This window comes from Cydia pomonella, chromosome 16 (assembly GCF_033807575.1).
Source record: "Cydia pomonella isolate Wapato2018A chromosome 16, ilCydPomo1, whole genome shotgun sequence".
NCBI lineage: Eukaryota > Metazoa > Arthropoda > Insecta > Lepidoptera > Tortricidae > Cydia > Cydia pomonella.
Window position 1 is genome coordinate 1,829,670 of NC_084718.1, and position 18,772 is coordinate 1,848,441.

The following is an 18,772-nucleotide window of genomic DNA, read 5'->3' on the forward strand; positions in this document are numbered from 1 at the left end:
TGTCACTTCACCGTTCAAATTAGCCAGAAAACCAAAATCAATATCCTACATACTTTAGCCGCAAATTAATGGTTATTCTATTCATTCATTTTACTAATATTCATATAAAATGGTTGCGTTAATAATGCTAAAATCATTTGAGCTATTTCCGCCATGAAAGTTCTCATCTCGTCCAATCACGAACAGCCAATTATAGACTAATATTCTTCTCAGAAATAGACGGAAAAACAATCGTTTAAAATGTAAAAAATGATAAACATGAAATCATAGCAAATTAAATGAATGAATAATAATAGACATTTGTTTTCGTGCAAGTTAAAAAATAAGGTCGTGTTATTTTGAACCCGGATGCCAAGGAAAAAGATGTCAATTTTTTTTGTGCTTGCTTTTTATTTTGACACATACATACCTACCCACTTACGCTCAAACGTACCGCTTGCGTAATATGTTTATGGCATAGATCTAAAAAAGTAATATATATGTCTATGGTTTATGGTGCCTAGCTGTGGCCATGAAGACTATAGTGACCTAGCGCTTCTACATACAAACATAGTCCCCTTTTCCTCCCGGGAAATGGACAATAATTTTAAACAATTTATTTTATAGTAATCGTAACTATGCCCCTTCGTTTGACTACATATTTTCGATTTTTCACCCTCACTCTTTTAATAGAGTTAGGAGCGAAAAACGAATTCCATTGATTTTTTTAAAAGCTTACTCATATGTACTATAATAATTTTATTAGGATATCGAAAAACAAAACAAACGAATAGCTAGAATTTATACTTAGTGTAAGAAAAAATAGGACGGATCCGTTTAAGAGCATATTCGATCGATATTGTGTTCTGATCAGGAAAAAGTAGAAGGATTTTATTTGTCGCGAAAAATTTTCGGCCTGTGTATAGTGTGTATGAAGGGTTGGGCCACTTGTAAGAAAAAAAATCTTTAATCTTAGTAGCGGTTACGTGATTTTGTTCCCTTTCCCCTTAAGAAGACAACAATGTCCACTAAGCTAGACTTTAATAGAGTTCTTCGAATCAACAAAGTAACTCTAATGGTTGTCAGCGGCTTGATTAGGGCTACGCCCTTCACGGGAAGCATGCTGTAAGTGTTCCAAGAAGGAGGATTGGAATCGAACCTTTCAAGAATTATTGGAACTAATCATAAACCTGGCTAATAAATACTTTGTACCGCATTTGACGATAGAAAGACTATTTTGGAACAGTTTATAGCTATCAAGGGCACCATTGAGGCCAGAAAAATATGGGCAGTTGAAAAAAATAGGCGCGGAAGTTCCCTACAAATAATATATAAAAAATAAACACTGAGAAAATTTTATGCACAAAAAATATCAAAAATTAGCTTAATGTTTTTATATTTTGTTAGTAATAGTAGCACCGCCCCGCCCAACATATCACTGTCTAGTTTTTTGTGCAATGAGATTAAGTAAATAAATAAAAAATACAAAATACAAATCGTTCGTTAACCGTTAATTTGGAAGTATCATTCATTTATCCATAAACAACCCTACATTTTACAATGAAAACTAATACAGTGAATCCTGTAAAATGTCATACGAAAATCGTCCTTTTTTTTCCCCAAAACACGTTCAGTAATTTAATCAAAATGTTAGGCCGCTATGTTGGCAGCGCGATATTTTCCTAATCTCGACAGTAACTGAAAATTCCACAGACTAAAAACTGTGATACCAGCCTAATCAACTCCCGCTCCACTGAGAATAATTTACTTGTAGCGTAACAGAAATTTAAAAAGAAAACTTGGCTGTATAGATTCCCTTTGGTCTATTGTGTTTCGTTCTTAAAAAGTTGTACAATGCCCTCGTAATATTTCTGAGGATCGTTGAGATACATTATAATATTTTGTTTTCTTTTGGTAAATGAGAATACATTTTTTACCCACTGGGGGAAGATTTTTTAATTTCGAGCGCTCGATGTTGTCACTCGAAAATCTGTGGAAAACGGCGAAATGCTATTTTTGAAATACGAGCGATAGAAATTGGGAAGCTAGTGGTATTGGGATGCTATTAATACCTCGAAAGTAAATGCCTAGTAGTGGAAATAGTATTGAAATATTTACAATAACAATATACAGAACGAATATATACAGACGATTACTGTAACTAGCTTATATCTAAAATAGGCCCTTGAGGCATTGTACCATGGATGCTGGCGGCATTTCCTCGTTGTATCGCAATACTGATACGTTGTGCGAGGAAGCCGCCAGCTCTTCGGTCGCCAGTTACGTCAACCAGACGTTTCGCGATTTCTCCAAAAAACTTGTGCGCGCTGGGACCCCATGGACCTAGAGTATTGAAAACAGAATACGAAATCGAGCTAGTGAAATTAAAAAATCTGTCTCCTGGATAAATAATTTTCTTGGTTGTTATCAACCATTTCTATCTAAAAAGTTAGTTATTTATCATAACCACACAAAACATGTTTAGAATACCCGGTCCCAAAACTTAAGTATTTAAGAGGCTGTCAACACCCAATGCCCTTGAAATTGATGTTACTTAAACAGTTTTTTAAGAAAGACTATTTGTTTTAGTCAAGTAAGAAAAATATATGTTCATATTAATTATATTTCAAAGACCGTGGTTGTACTTGATACATGATTGAACGAAATCGGCTCGATAGAAAATAAGTGCAAAGATTGGTCTTAAAATCACAATTAAACGGTTCTATGTCTTTATTGTTTTGACTTATGGGTCTGCAATTAAAATCACAATTTCAAAACATTTATATCTAAATCGCTGTCGAGTAAAATATTACACTAATAATCCACTTTTTTTATTTAAATATTTTTCTTATTATTCCCTTGCCCAGGCCCAGTAACATGCGACAGTGCTATCTCATTTACTCCGATACAAATAGACAGTGTGCGCGCTTTAGGTATTGATAGCCTCTTAAGGTGGTTCGACTAGGTTACCCAAAGCTTAAACCTCACTAGATGGCGCCACAATTGCAAATTTTGAGTTTTAATTTTTTTGTGGAGTAGTCTTGGTATTTCTATTCTTTAAATTATGTTTAGCGCACTCTTTAAATAAATATTGAACTATTACAACAAACATTGAACACTTCATTGTACAAAAACTACCCCTTAATGTCGACAGAATGTTTCTTCACTCTATTTCTAAGTATCACTCACACATTCAAACAGTCTTACTGGGATCCTTGTAGTAGACAATTTGGCACAGCGGGAGTAGGCTTCAATAGCGTTGCGGTATGTACGTGGAAATACATGCAAGAGGATGTGGGTTCGAGACTCATTAAAAAAAATTTTGTTATCAGTATTATCAAGTACCTATTATTAATAAATTATTTTATGAGAAATATGAGCTTTTTCCATAAAAATATTAAAAATCTGATTCTCACACATCATGATATTTTTGGGTTCTTCCAACTCAGAATCACTAGCATAATCAATCCTCGTGCTAAAAAAACCCGAAAATTTGTATTGAAATTTTAGTTTTACATTGAAATTTCTTTCACACTAAAATGTGACGTAATGGTATGGATATTTTAGGATATCTTTTTTTAATGCTAGGGTGGAGAAGATTCTAAGTAGAATGAACCTAAGAAAGTCCAAATTTGTAAGTCAGATTTTCCGGTATTTTTTTCAAAAAAAAAAACGCTGTTTTTTTCTAAAATTAAAGCAATCCCTTACTGCCCAGCCTTTAAAAAAGTAGGTAATATTTTACAGTAGAATTAAAACATTTTTTTTACAATACATTTAATTAAATTACAGTGAGTTACAAAATTGGATGGCCTTCTATTTATAACCATTATAAAAAGAAATGAGATATTTACCATGTTTGTTTATATTATTGATTTCCCAATATTTTGACACAACTAGAAGTTTCACACAATGCCTAGAGATAGAAAATTATTTATTTATTTTATGTATTGTCAATTTCATTCAACGGATCACATCATATCCAATTTATGTGTTTATGTATTTCATTGTTTTCTACCTAGTTGGTTATTAAATTCTGTTACTGCAATAATCTTTATCTACATAAAATATACCAACGAAAGTTTAATAAAGTATATCGTCGCTGGGCCTGCAAAAGTCGCTATGTATTTTATACCAATTTTTCAGGAGAAACAAAAAACAAGTTTTCTCAGTATGCATTGAAAGCAAGTAAAAAAAAAAAAAGGGTAACAGAGTTTAATTTTTTACGTAATTTAAGAATATTTTTAAAATTACATAATGGAAAGTAAATTTTATATTTCAAAAAAAACCTTAATTTTGCACATAGCGACAAATATTTGGGTTCCAAAATAACCTCCATGTGCATAATTAGTACATAGCGACTTCAAATTGTTGCTGAGGCACTCTGAATTGTGCTTCAAATTGCACATAGTTATTTTTGCAAAGTCTTTCTTCAAATCAAACGTAGCGTAATCTCTTTACAAACACGTACCTTTACACCGTTCACACCTGGTAAATAACAATCGAATCCAAAAGACTTCGGATGGACACCTGCAGAAGTTTTTCGTCTTCGTAAAATATTTCGTACCTGAACATACGATTTTTTCGCATCCCACGTCGACAATTGCCAAAAATATTTAAATAGGTCTTCTCGCCTAGCATCATTTATCGCAGCACATGAAAAACTTCTTTCGGATATTTGAGCTGCTCCGTGATCACAAGGTTTGGGTCCCAATTTTCGTCTTTCCTTAGAAACTTCCACTATAGTAGTATTTTCATCATTCTTAACAACCTTATGTCCTGTGTAAGTTTTTCCTAAAAGCCTCATCTTTCGGTTCTTCTTTCTTTTCTGATTTTCACTTGTTACCACATCCTCTTTTTCTTCTTCTTCTAACTGGTCGGACAAACCTCCGTTTTCAAGGATGGGCTCCAAGCAACCAGTTTTCTCATTCAGCCATTGCAGCTCTTCACTTGGACCTGGGATAGAACTGTTACTGCAACTAGGTGACTCAATGCTATCTTGTATTTCAAAGCGACTACTTGTAGCTCCTCGGGTTGCCATGCCAGCAGAAGTTGTGGTTAATGTATGAGTTGAATTTGTATTTATTGCAGACATGACCTCATTTGGTATTGAAGAACTTCTGGGGAGATTGGTGATTGTCATAATCGGATAGTTTAACTGCTGACACTCGTAACTCTGGTGCGAAATTGTAGATAACGGAAATAGCCGAGAAGATTCTTCTTCTAACTGAACAGCTATCTGGTTTATGGATGACTGATCGGGTGTGCATAATGCCACAAGTTGTCTTCCCCTTCGCAATTTAGACATGCTCATACTTAATTCTGAAAGAATAGCAAAATAATGAGCATTAGTAAGCACGCTCTATTCGTTAGTTAAGTTGTTAAGTACCAAAAAGTTATGATTCTAAACAAACATCATTTAAACACACCTTAAGCTTAACTGATACCCTTTGACATGCAGATGCGGCCGCGGAAATAACATTTATTATTAAAAAGTATTTATGAAAACCGATTACCACCGTATTAAGCGAGAATTAAAGAAAAAAACTCAGTACCAAACCAAACATTTCCACCAGTAGTCATTTTTAACTCTAATTGGTAATATTTAATATTAATAGCACTTCCTTTTACTTAAATAAATAGTTAAATTACTTACCCCGTCACACTTTACTCGCATTAACACATTAACTTATTAAATAATCACGATCTTAACTAAACGATGTTGCCACAAGAACCGCTAAAACATTAATGAACACTTTACTTTAATAAATACGCATGTGTCAGTTCATCGGATCCTAACGCGAAGTGCGACAGGTCATAACTTGTACTAAAATGTTGCTATGTGCCGAAGATCACATCGCGGGCGCAAACGACCCGATCAAACTAGTACGAATAATTTGCTATGTGCTTCAAAGCACATAGCGAATTATTCGTACACATATCGGCCACAATTTTGCTTTAATAGTATTATACCGATGACACAGTTATGTGATTGGTGAAACTTAGCTATTTTCTAAGGCACTTTTAATGTATGAACTTCACATACTTATTTTTAGCATGGCCAGAAATAATAATGTTAGCTTATCGCTGTTTTTGGACCATATGAGTATTGACGTAAGGTTCAAAATGGTGCCAAAAACGAAAAAATGAAAAAAATGCACATAGCGACTTTTGCAGGCCCAGCGACGATATATTAAAATGAAGTACACAAAATCAGGAATTACATATGACAATATCATTCAAAATCGCCTCCTCTGGCTTTGACACAGGCCCTCAAACGACGAGGCCAGTCATCAATAGCGGCACGCACGATTGTCATGTCTAATTCCGTCACTGTCTTAACTATGGCCCGCTTGAGGGAGTTAAGATTTGTGTGGGGTTTAGCACAGGCTTTCTCCTCAATAACCTGCTATATGGCATATTCCAGGGGGTTAAGGTCCGGGCTGGAGGACGGCCAGTCTTCGTGGGCAATAAAGTCAATTTTGTTCCTTCGAAACCAGGCTTGAGTTGTTTTTGCCTTATGTGCAGGAGCTGAGTCCTGTTCAAAGATCCATGGCTGGTTTTGAAATAGGGTGTGGCTTAAAGGCTTCACTATTGGTTCGAGAACGGTTTCCAGTTTCCGGTTTTCACACCTTTTTCACAGAAATGAATTTGTGTTAGCCCCGAGTATGATACACCCAAAATCATGTTTGGCGGGTGCCCACATTTGTGCAACGCAATAGGGTTGTTTCCATCTACAAATCTTAGAGCATAATTGTATCCCAAAAAATTCTTTTGGATTATAAGAACATGTTAAACTACTTTTAGGGGACCTGTAATGACCATATTTTTGTAAATATTGAATTTCAAATATCTTTTGGCACACGTCACGTGACCAAACCCGAAACGTCATTGAAGATTCTGATGACGTCACAACTCTCGGATTGACACTGTTGACAGTTAGACGATTAACAACAAATGACAAATATCAGTTGACAGTTCGTATCTTCTACGTGTGTATGTAGTTATGTGTCAAACCATAAACTGTGACGTCACACAATTTTCAAAGAGCGTTTTGGGCGCGAAAGCATCTGTCAAAATATATTTTGTTAATTTAACATATTTAAAGCCGTTTTTAGTATAAAAGCTGAATTTTAAGGCAACTTTTACTTAATATAGAAAGTAATACAAGCGTTTCAAAAATTTGGAATACGATTCTCTTTTAGGCCCCGATTCATTATAGATACGACGAGATAAGCGTTATTTGTGGTATATAATTATAGCTCACAAATCCACCACATTATGTATTTTTTTTATTTTTTCGGTAGCATTTGTTTTAACGGAAATAAAGAGGTTGCAAATCGAGTAACAGAACTTCAGAACAGATATCATTTGATATTTACCAGTCGCTTTTCGGTGAAGGAAAACATCGTGAGGAAACTGGACTAATCCCAACAAGGCTTAGTTTTACCCTCTGGGTTGGAAGGTCAGATGGCAGTGGCTTTCGTAAAAACTAGTGCCTACGCCAAATCTTGGGATTAGTTGTCAAAGCGGACCCCAAGCTCCATTGAGCCGTGGCAATATGCTGGGACAACGCTAGGAAGAAAGAAAGAAATCGAGTAACAGAACTTAGTAACCAACTAGGTATAATAGTTATGATGTAAATGTCCATATCATGTTGGAGTCATATATGTATTAGCCAACTAATTATTCAAGATCAATACACTTGGCTCCCTTAGGTATTCGCCTAAGTACAATCTCGGGCAAAATTGAGTTTTATAAAAGTGAACTAGTTTCTAGGTCATATTTTCTATGAATTGGTCATTTTTGTAGACTCCAATTACAGTTACACTTTTCCTGGTTTTTCGCGGACCAGAATATCGATGATTTTTGTAACTTGATTTAGACGTTGCTATCATTTTCAATCCAAAAACACATAAAATCACAATTCAGAACATGCGGCAGCGTTGTTTTCTATCAAGTACCTCAAGCACCAGGGCGGCTACCGGGAAAATCGAAATACGTCAATTTCGGGCATTTTTCTCTGTCACTCTAATTACGTCTTAGTGAGAGTAAAAGAGAAAGATCCCCGCAATTTGCGAATTTAGGTTTTCGCGGTAGACCCCAGGTCCTGTCAAGTTTCAGCAGTGTTGCCAGGTGAGCGGAAGAGAATTATCGTACTTGAGTGTCAATATGATTGTACCGTTGAAAAAAATATCGTACGCCAATCAAAAAGGCAGCCCCTAAAAATGTCTTGCAAAATAAGCTTAAACTTCCAATTAATAATAAAAAAAAAGACAATTTCCGTCTAAATTGCGGCAAAAATCTGTTTATGTTTGTGTATTTTTGGGATAGACTCAAACGGTATACAGGAAATTGTGACATTTTAAACTTTAAACTTACACCAAGGAGCCGAACACCCAAAGGATACTAATTTTAGCCTATTTCTGAGAGAAAGTGTCATATTTTGCTTCAAATTACTAGACTTTTAAGGTGGCATCATCCAAGGGCTGAAATTATAGTACTTTAGTGTACGATAATGCTCTTTGGAACATTACGTCATACCGGGGCCCAAATTATCGTACATGTACGACAATTATCGTACGCCTGGTCACACTGAGTGTCAGTGTCGACAGAGTCAGCTAAAAACGCGTCAAACATCGCAACGTCGCGCCGATGCATGGAGTGGCAACGCCGCAATGTATTTGTACACGACATTTGTCACACACACATGAGTAAAATTTATAAAAATATAACGTTGATTATTGCATGATTTCTGTATGAAACAAAGTTTTTCTATTAATTTAGCGCAAATGAATATTCGAAAGTAGATAGATGAGCAACTATTTATGTAATAATATTGTGTAATTAATTAATAAATAGCGATTGTTTTTTGTATGAAAATCGAACCACCTTAAGTTCTAAATCTTTGTATAGGTATAAGTGGAATGCTTGAAATTTTTGCACGCGAGACCCAAATTTGTAATTTTCACGTGAAAAATAACCCATACCTACTTTTACTGTGTTTTCTCTCAGTGTACTCTATCGGTAGAGGAAAATGTTAAACGCCGTAGTACAACAGGGCTTTTGTACTAGGATTAGTTTGATTTACATCTAGGGGAGAGAAATCACCAACATCAATATTTATAAGTGATGGCTCGAAGCCTAACCCCGCCTATTTACTACATAAACACTACGACGTGAAATACACAATTTCATTGATTGCTCAACAGGCTACGTAAACAAAGGAATTTCAGTCTTATACCATCATAATAAGACCTAACATGCTGCAAGGGAAATTTAACTTTACCCAGTTAGTCTAAGGTTTATATTGGTAAAGCAGTTCTATCTGTCTGAAGTCTGACCTTGGGGGGTGGCGTCTGCCCTCTAGGGGTGTCTCGGGGGTGGGTTACGTAATAGATATTTTTAACGTACTATAGCTGAGTTGGCTAAGTATGTGGAATGATATATTGTTGGTATGATGTGAGTTGTGAATTTCACGGGATGTAGGCAGATGGATTGTTAAGATATGTTGAGGGGATGGAAGGAAGATGTTAACTGAATTAGAGGGCCGTGAAATAGCAACTTTATTAACAGTTAAATAAAGGGAAATCTCTCTAATTCCATGCGATTGACAAATTGACAGTATCGTACTGCTTAAATACAATTTAATTAAAATTAAATACAATTTATTTTATTTAGACGACCTGCCTGGCCTAGTGGGTAGTGATTCTGCCTATTAAGCCGATAGTCCCGGGTTCAAATCCTGGTAAGGGCTGAGCATAGATATTTGTTATTGAGTCATGGATGTTTTCTATGTATTTTAAGTATTTATAAATAGTTATATATAATATATATCGTTGTCTAAGTACCCACAACACAAGCCTTATCCTTATTGAGCTTACTGTAGGACTTAGTCAATTTGTGTTATGACGTCCTATACTTAATATTTATTTATTTATTTAATTTACAGTCTTTAGATCCATAACAATCAGTAGGCCATGAAAACTGGAATTTCGGAATCCCGAAATATCGGACTGATTCGGGTATTAAGAGTCAATATCGGATTACAATCCCGCGGTATCGATAATCATCCGATATTGGACCTTACGGCCCGATTCGAAGAATGATTAAGATCTTAGAAAGATCTTTAAAACATCCATAACTAAACGACATGTCAAAATTGAAATTTATTTAGATTCCGCTGTGATCCCAATGATATAATATCTATCTACGATTTTTCTAACGTCAAAGTGACATTGGTTGCCCGAATCGAGTTGCTTCTGTCAATTATACGACTTAAAAACGATATCTAAATGAGAACTTATCTAAGCCAGAACTTATCGTTATCGTATCTCATTCTTCGAATCGGGCAGTTAGTCTTTGGGTCAATATTTCAACTACCGTTCATAGTTAAAAGCGAAACATCACAGTTTAAATTAAAGCTACCCCCTCTGTCCCCAGTTTCCCCTTTTGGCGGCACCCAGCTACCTAGGGGTGGTAAATAGTCTCGTCCGTTGTTGCCCGAAAGGCATAGGTAATACAATATAGAGATGGGGTGTTCAGAATTTTACGCTTGGACAGGAAATTAAATTTTCTGCCGACGTCGGGCGACTCAATAATAAAAAGCGGGCAAGTGCGAGTCGGACACGCGCACAAAGGGTTCCGTACCATTATTTATAAAAACGACAAAAAAATTATGTTAGTTGTATGGGAGCCCCTCTTAAATATTTATTTTATTGTTTTTAGTATTTGTTGTTATAGCGGCAATAGAAATACATCATCTGTGAAAATTTCTACTGTCTAGGTATCACGGTTCATGAGATACAGCCTGGTGACAGACGGACGAACGGACAGCGAAGTCTCAGTAATAGGGTCCCGTTTGACCCTTTGGGTACGGAACCCTAATAATGGTAAAGATACTCGTAGAGATATGTATTTAAAATTATAGTCGCCTCAGAATCAAAGAGAAAATGAAGAGAAATGGCAAATAATGTACACAAACCAATTTCATTTCATTACTTCGTTATTGCGCACTTTTTGAAGGACTATCTTATCAAACAGTTTATTTATTTAAATATTTTATTGATATAAAGTTTTACTTGCAATATGTGTACATTATTAATATCTTCTTCCTTGCTCCATCCCACTCTAAGTGGGGTCGGCTCTCCTAATTATTTTGCGCCTCGAGATTCTGTCGAGGGTTGTCGGGCCGGGTAGATCGTTTTTCTTCAGAAGTTGGGTCATGCTGGTCCACCATGTTGACGGCGGGTGTCCCTGGCCTCTCTTTCTCCGGCAGGTTCAGAGCTTTTTTGGCAACGTAATCTTCGCCCCTTCGCATCACGTGCCCGTGTACATTATTAATATATTTCAGTCAAAACAATCTTCATAATAATGTTGGGTTAAGTAAGTAGTACCTGGGCGACCGAGCTTTGCTCGGTTATAACTATAAAAATTAAAAAATAAACTTGAACATATTAAAAAAAAACAAAAGTTAGTCACCGGGCGAGATTCGAACCCGTAACACTCGTTTAGCAGTCCGCGTTATAACCCGCTGGACCAGACGGACAGTGGCCGGCAACACGAAATTAGCGACCATATTCTGCGTCGAAAGAAAAACGCATGAAAACTCGAAAACACGCGTTTTCCCAAACATAAGACTAATCTAGATAGATTGTATACCCCCAAAAACCCCCATATACCAAATTTCAGCGAAATCGTTAGAGCCGTTTCCGAGATCACAGAAAAAAAAAAATATATATATATATATACAAGAAATGCTCGTTTAATTAAGTAAGTATATGTCAAATGTTGTCATATTAGTTTACATTATTTCGAATTTCTATTGAACTCTTCATTTGATAGTAGATACAGTAGGTATAATACTAGGTATGTTTGGGGTTATTCGTCAATGTCACTTGTAGTTTTTGGCGCTCTAAGTGCTAACCACATTTATTAAGTATGACGACTGACACGATCTATGTTATTCGCGAAGACGGGTGCCGCTGCCGTGACTCGTTGTTCAGTTGGAAGACATCTTTATTCTCAAAAGAATTGGCTACTTGACTGTTGTAAATAATGTCAAACGATCTTGATTTTCCTGAGGATCAAATGTCTATATGGGACTCATGGTATTTAAGCAACACAAAGGTCAGAAATGACAGTTAAAGTCTGACGCTCGCAGTCGACGATTGAAACGCCTCTACAAAATGATAAGGTGCTGTGACGTCAAATCATATAAGTTTGTCCTAAATGTATGGAAGATTTTTTATTTTTATTAAGTATTAAATGTAAGGAATCGAATGGTACAATTTTCTTTTCTATTTTAGAAAGACAAAAAAAAATTTTTTTTTGAGATTTCCAAGCCCTGGATTTTTTTATAATCTCAATATAATTTTTTAAATTCCACTTTTTTATAATGGATGGCTCATTTTCTATCCATTTAACTAAATTTTGTTATAATATTCAACATGTGTCAAGTACCCAATTAAAATAAATTCGCTTATGTGAGAAATATACAATTTAAGTTAGTTTTAGTTTAGCGTGCGTTTAACAATTATAATTATATTGTATTTTCATTTTAATAAAGGTAAGATTTGACAAATCTGCGAGTCATCGTGTATGTCACTAACTATAAGTACTTACAATAAACATTGATGTAAGTATATAATTAAACAAATAAATTAATTAATTTGTTAGTAAATATAAGAGCCTCGGTAGAGAGTACCATTTTGTACCATTTGGCGTTGAAACTCTCGGTCCATGGGGTCCCAGCGCGCACAAGTTTTTTGGAGAAATCGCGAAACGTCTGGTTGACGTAACTGGTGACCGAAGAGCTGGCGGCTTCCTCGCACAACGTATCAGTATTGCGATACAACGAGGAAATGCCGCTAGCATCCTTGGTACAATGCCTCAAGGGCCCATTTTAGGTATAACCTAGTTATAGTAATCATCTGTATATATCCATTATGTATATTGTTATTGTAAATAAATACTTTTACTTAAACAAATATTTATTTGTTATACTTTTAATATAACTATCGTCAGCTCTCAATTCTCTCAGCTCGTTTGGTACGCGGAAGATGTGAGATGTATAAACATTACAGACGCTTTATTTCACTGCCCTAATCTTTATAATATATCAGGGATTTTGACTGACAATCTGCAGTGTCCTTATTTGATAACCTTGCTTCGCCCTTTTTATCATAAGTCACTAAAAAAACAAGATTTTGCTATCAGTTAAGTACATCCTAATAATTCGCGATAACTATTTTTGTGTCGCAAGAAGATAAAAATAATACTCTGTCTTGTAACTGTGTGAGATTACTGTAAAAATGTGCTATGTTATTGTCTTAATATCAAAGCAAGAAAACAATATTTTTAAATATTAGCTTTTTTTTCTTGACCACAGACAAGACAATCACGCCCTCAAGCTTGGCGTGCATGAACTGTAGACTGCAGAAGCCACCTATTCATTAGCGCATAGCATTATTATGTCATGTTTATAATTTTAGATTTAAGCCACTAGATGGCGGGCCCTACTATGAGAAAAAGAACTAGCATTTAGTGTAGGGGGCAGCACCAGCTTGGGTCACGAGATGGCAGACCCTCCAATACGCACGGTTTTACGGGCAAAGATACATTTACATGGCAATTGCATGCAAATTTCTATGAAAATTTGACATTTATAATGAGACCCTCACTTTTCTATTCAAGTGAGTACAAAGTTAGCTAAGACGTAGGTACTCTATTCTCATTGTAAGTTTCCATTGAGCATTACAACATTTACAACATTCTTGTACGTTTGTAATCGTGTAGAACGCGGCAAATCAACACACAACTTTTAATGAAATCGACGCGGCGGCGGCGCGCGCGGAATTCGCGCCATTTTGCGTTATGTCAAAACAAACGGCCATTGACGACTATGACGCTGTAGGGTTGACGATATACTATCCTAAAGTGTTTCACAGGCTGTACCTACTTAATTTAGTAACTGACGACAGGGACACAGCGATACGTAGAAGTGAAATGTAGATATCTCGGCAGTGCAGTGTCACGTATTTTTCCGTCCTTGTCGTTAGCTGCTGAATTAAGTACACAAGGTTGATAAAGGATTTAAAGGCTGCAGAGTTTTTGTCGAAAATATTCGGATTTTAAATTAGTATTTTAATCACTTTTTAAAGTAAAAAGTATAAAATATTTATCATCCGAGAATCGTGAAGTAGTAGTAATTTTTAAGGAAATTAAGTAAATTAACCTACGGCTACTTTGATGTTTTTTTCCTTAGTCTTATAAACTTTCGACTTGGAACATTAATGTGGCAACCCTGTTGTTTATTTATTCAACCGAGTTCCGCATTAACGTACGCACGAGTTGTTGTGTCTATGCCCGCCTCAACGAGTATGGTTAAGATCTGGCTATCTCCTGTACTAATTAATGGCGCCTGGCGCCCTATATCTCAGAACTATTTAAGATAACACTAGTTAAATGGAATTAGGCAAGTGTGAATTTGATTGTCTATGGCAGGGATCGGAAATTTCATAGAAAAATAAATTGAAGAATTTGAAGACCTAATTGCTTGCATACGCAGCCTGCATGGTTTGATCCTACTCCTACATGTAGACAAGTTTCTTATGTTGCATTGAAATAAAATATTCGCCAAAAAGATGGGAAGGTTCACGGAAATTTTAAGAGTATTTCACAGTGAACAAAGAAATGCTTTTTACTTAAAAAAAAGTATTTTGACCATAAGGCGAATACATATTAAATTTAGTATAATGTAGTATTTGCATCCCCATTAGTGGCTGAATACACCATTCTTTGAAATGTATTTCATAACATCCACTTGACTGTTGTATTCTAGCAAATAAATGATTTGATATTTTGAAGAAAATATTTCGGAAATAGACAAATTCACATACAAAAATAGAAGAATTTTCCGATTTTTTCCGCAATTTTATATCATATCAGTAGAAAAGAGTGTTCGTATAAATCCGAAGAACTATTATTTTCAGTCATTACTACTCGTATCTCACAAATACACACGCCCCCGCAAACTCGCGTATAGTCTAGGCAGCCATGCTAAACTCAACTAGGCAATATGTCGGCCATTTTACTTTCACCCCCGACGGGCGATTAACCTTCCTCTGTGCCCTTTCGTACCAACCGGATCAGGTAAATGGGAGAGCCTAGGTTATTGCGCAGTCAGCTTCAGTGATGAATGAACTAACGCCCTAAAATAAATTAATATCAAGTAGAAACGTCTGTGATATATGCTAATAATATTAAAAACAAATCAAATGTGGACATAATCACTGTCTTGGGTAGGACTTGAGCCCACGACCACTGGATCTCTATCTCTACCAAGACGTTACCCAATACAGCGAAGATTTCCACCATATATGAGCCTTAGGGAGGCCCTAGCGACATCTACCGTAAGATGTGTTACACTTCCTACATAGGTACAGGAATTTGTTTCGAAGCTTAAGAGTCTGTCAATACCTAAAGCGCGCACACTGTCTATTTGTATCGGAGTAAATGAGATAGCACTGTCGCATGTTACTGGGCCTGGGCAAGGGAATAATAAGAAAAATATTTAAATAAAAAGAGTGGATTATTAGTGTAATATTTTACTCAACCACGGTTTAGATATAAATGTTTTGAAATTGTGATTTTAATTGCAGACCCATAAGTCAAAACAATAAAGACATAAAACCGTTTAATTGTGATTTTAAGACCAATCTTTGCAATTATTTTCTATCGAGCCGATTTCGTTCAATCGTGTATCGAGTACAACCACGGTCTTTGAAATATAATTAATATGAACATATATTTTTCTTACTTGACTAAAACAAATAGGCTTTCTTAAAAAACTGTTTAAGTAACATCAATTTCAAGGACATTGGGTGTTGACAGCCTCTTAACGCCCCAAAAGTGGCAAAAGTATCTGTCACCCTGAAATACTTTTCCAAATATCGCGACAGTGGCCTTCAAAAGTACATGCAACAGTTTAATTGTGTTACATACACAGACTTATCTCTTTTTGTTAAGCTATCAGAGAATGGCATATACTTTTGACGCTTTGTCTGATACGACTTTTTAAGACGAAAGTGTAGAACCCGTGCGAAATCGCCTTTTCAAGTCTTCATACAAATGTAGTCCTCATTTATCTCTCTGGATAAAAACATAATTGAAAATATTTTGACACAATTTGTTATGCCTGAGGGCCTACCGCGAACCACGAATTTACAAGTGCGACAGAGAGGCATCACGTCGAACGTGATTCGCGGTAGGCCCTCTGATTTTTACAACCACCACAGTTATGCCTGATTTTTTTTCGAATTATTAATTATTGAAAGTACTAGGGTTAGGAACATTGAAAAAATTGTATGAAAGCTGTTTTTCGCACATAACTTTTACAATAATCAAAAAATCTAAAAAAGTCAAACGAAAGCATTTTGCACAGTTGCGCACCCTACAGAACGCCCCTACGCGGTAGAATGAGATAGATGAATGTGACCTTGATGTTTTTATGTCAATACATATATTTTAGCATTATATCTACCTTAATGGCATATCATACAGTCAGCGGCAGACACATCGAAGTTTTGTATTTCGTATTTAGTGTTAAGTGAGTAAGAGCTCAAGCAACCTTTGTTGGCGATTGTCCGTGAAGTTTATTACAATTTAATACAATTCGATTTATTCAGCAACTGTGTAAACTTCTCTGTATTTTTGTTTACCGGCTTACTGGTTAGGTTGTAAATGTTGTAATGTACAACAATTTGTAGTTTATTGAAGTCACATTAGGTATTTTAATATGCAATGAATTCCCTGTTGAGATTTTTTGGAACAAATACATCATAGCCTTTTGGGGTTCTTCAATGTGATTTAAAACACTACATTACATTGAGTTCTTCCAAGAAAAGTGTACAGGCTTCGGAATTTTCAGTGTCAGAATCTGGTGTTTTAGGCGTCCAAATGCTATAACTGCTTCCAATTAGGCCCCGTCTGTTTACCATTGTTTCCGTGAAGTTTCAAACGCTTTTCACTCTAGTGGTCTTCCGAGTTAACGACTAGAAATCATACATTACATCGCAAAAAACATGCATCAAACCATGCATCCTGGGCACTTACTTATACAGTATTGCATGCAAATCCGCCTATCATTCGTACACACCTTAACAGACGATTTGAATGGCCACAACATTAATAAAGAACATGCAACACGAATGTGCTATATCGAGGTTGTATCGAAACTTGATTGATTGCGTCCGTATGTACAGTAGCTAGGTATATTAATGAGTTTTGAGACGTTAATATGATCGGGGTACCAGCGAATCCAACGATAAATTATGATTATTAATAGTGACGGTTTGGAAAACCTGTGAGATGCTTCACAAAATAATGTGAAGTGAATTTATTCTCGGCCATATTGGATTGAATGGATGTTGATATTGCCAACTTTCAGTATAGTATAACTTTCCTAGTTCAGGCACATGTAAACAATCACTATTTTTAAGTCTGTGTTTTATATGAAAGTAACCATGAAATACGTGTTATGAAATAAATTATGTTTATGTTTAACTTTAATTTTCAAAAGTTGTCAAAATGTTTGCAAGAGGGATATTGGGTGCCAGGTGACGTTCAAAAGTTATAAAAAAATATATTTTTATTTTATTTGGTTTGCTTTCCCTAGCCAGCCATGTTTTGGCTGATTTGAAAAGCTTTTCATTCTGGGTGGAATAAACACTAAATGGTTCATACACATTTTATAGCAAACTCGTTCGCGTTTTTCCTGTAGACATCGCAAATTTAAGGGAATCTAAAGCTAATTTTTACGCGGTACCTTTATAGGCGGGATCTAAAAAAATTCAGTCTTTGAGACTCAAATAAGAGAAATGGGATATGTACAGGAGTCGTTAACTTTTATTGTATTGTCCTCAATTTGAGACAAAAAATGCACCTATGTAATTTTGCGTTTTGTGACAAACGATGAAATTGCGCTTATTATATACAGAATAGGAAACTCTATCTACCGCTATCTACCAAATTTAATTGAAATCTGACTAAAAAAAACAATGACGTAATAAAAGTCGGCCCACAAATAATAATCTTAAAAACTAAAGGGTTTGGGGACACATTTTTCGGCTACTTTCTCTTCATAATGCTCTGCCTCCCTTATTAAATAAATCATACCCCCGAATTCCGACATTCTCACCACGTCTGTCAATAATCTGTCAGCGCGTCTGGGGGTCGTCTGAGCCTCGACCTACATCCGACCGGGGGGTGGGGTGTGACGTCTGCAGACGCGGGGGTGGGGTGCTGCGTTATTTTCATGTACAGTGTAAGGTTGGAAGGAGAATTTAACGCCTGCGGCGGAAAAAGGGCGTGCGTTTAGTTTCATGTACTGTAAGATATTTGAAGAAAATTGAACAGGGGAAATGTACTGCTTGGAGAGGATTTGAACTCCCAACTTAATACCTGATCATATTAGGGATCTAGCGAAGGCGACAATATGAAAAGTCAAGCAGTCACCATGTACACAAAAGTACACGTAAAGATATCGTAATCGTTGCCTAGTGCGGAGACCCCCGGTATGTCTGTAAGCGGAAAACTGAAATAAAAGATCTTTACTCCTTACTCGTTAATAATGATAATGACGTCCTTTTTTTCGTGAACACGTAAAAGTCATCTCAATATTTAATAAAACAGTGGGCCACGCTCAGTGTAGGGTTCCGTAGTTACTCTTCCGTCACAATAAGCTAAACTGGAGCTTAAAGTATAGTAAATTCTTAACCAAGGGATGAAACGGTAC

At 35.9% G+C, this 18,772-nt stretch overlaps 1 protein-coding gene across 1 annotated transcript in view; it reads left to right on the top strand.

The window, feature by feature from the left end:
- The window catches only part of LOC133526484 (ski oncogene), a 90,189-nt gene that overhangs the window by 64,500 nt on the left and 6,917 nt on the right, over positions 1 to 18,772 (top strand). The gene's annotated exons all lie outside the window — the stretch shown is intronic.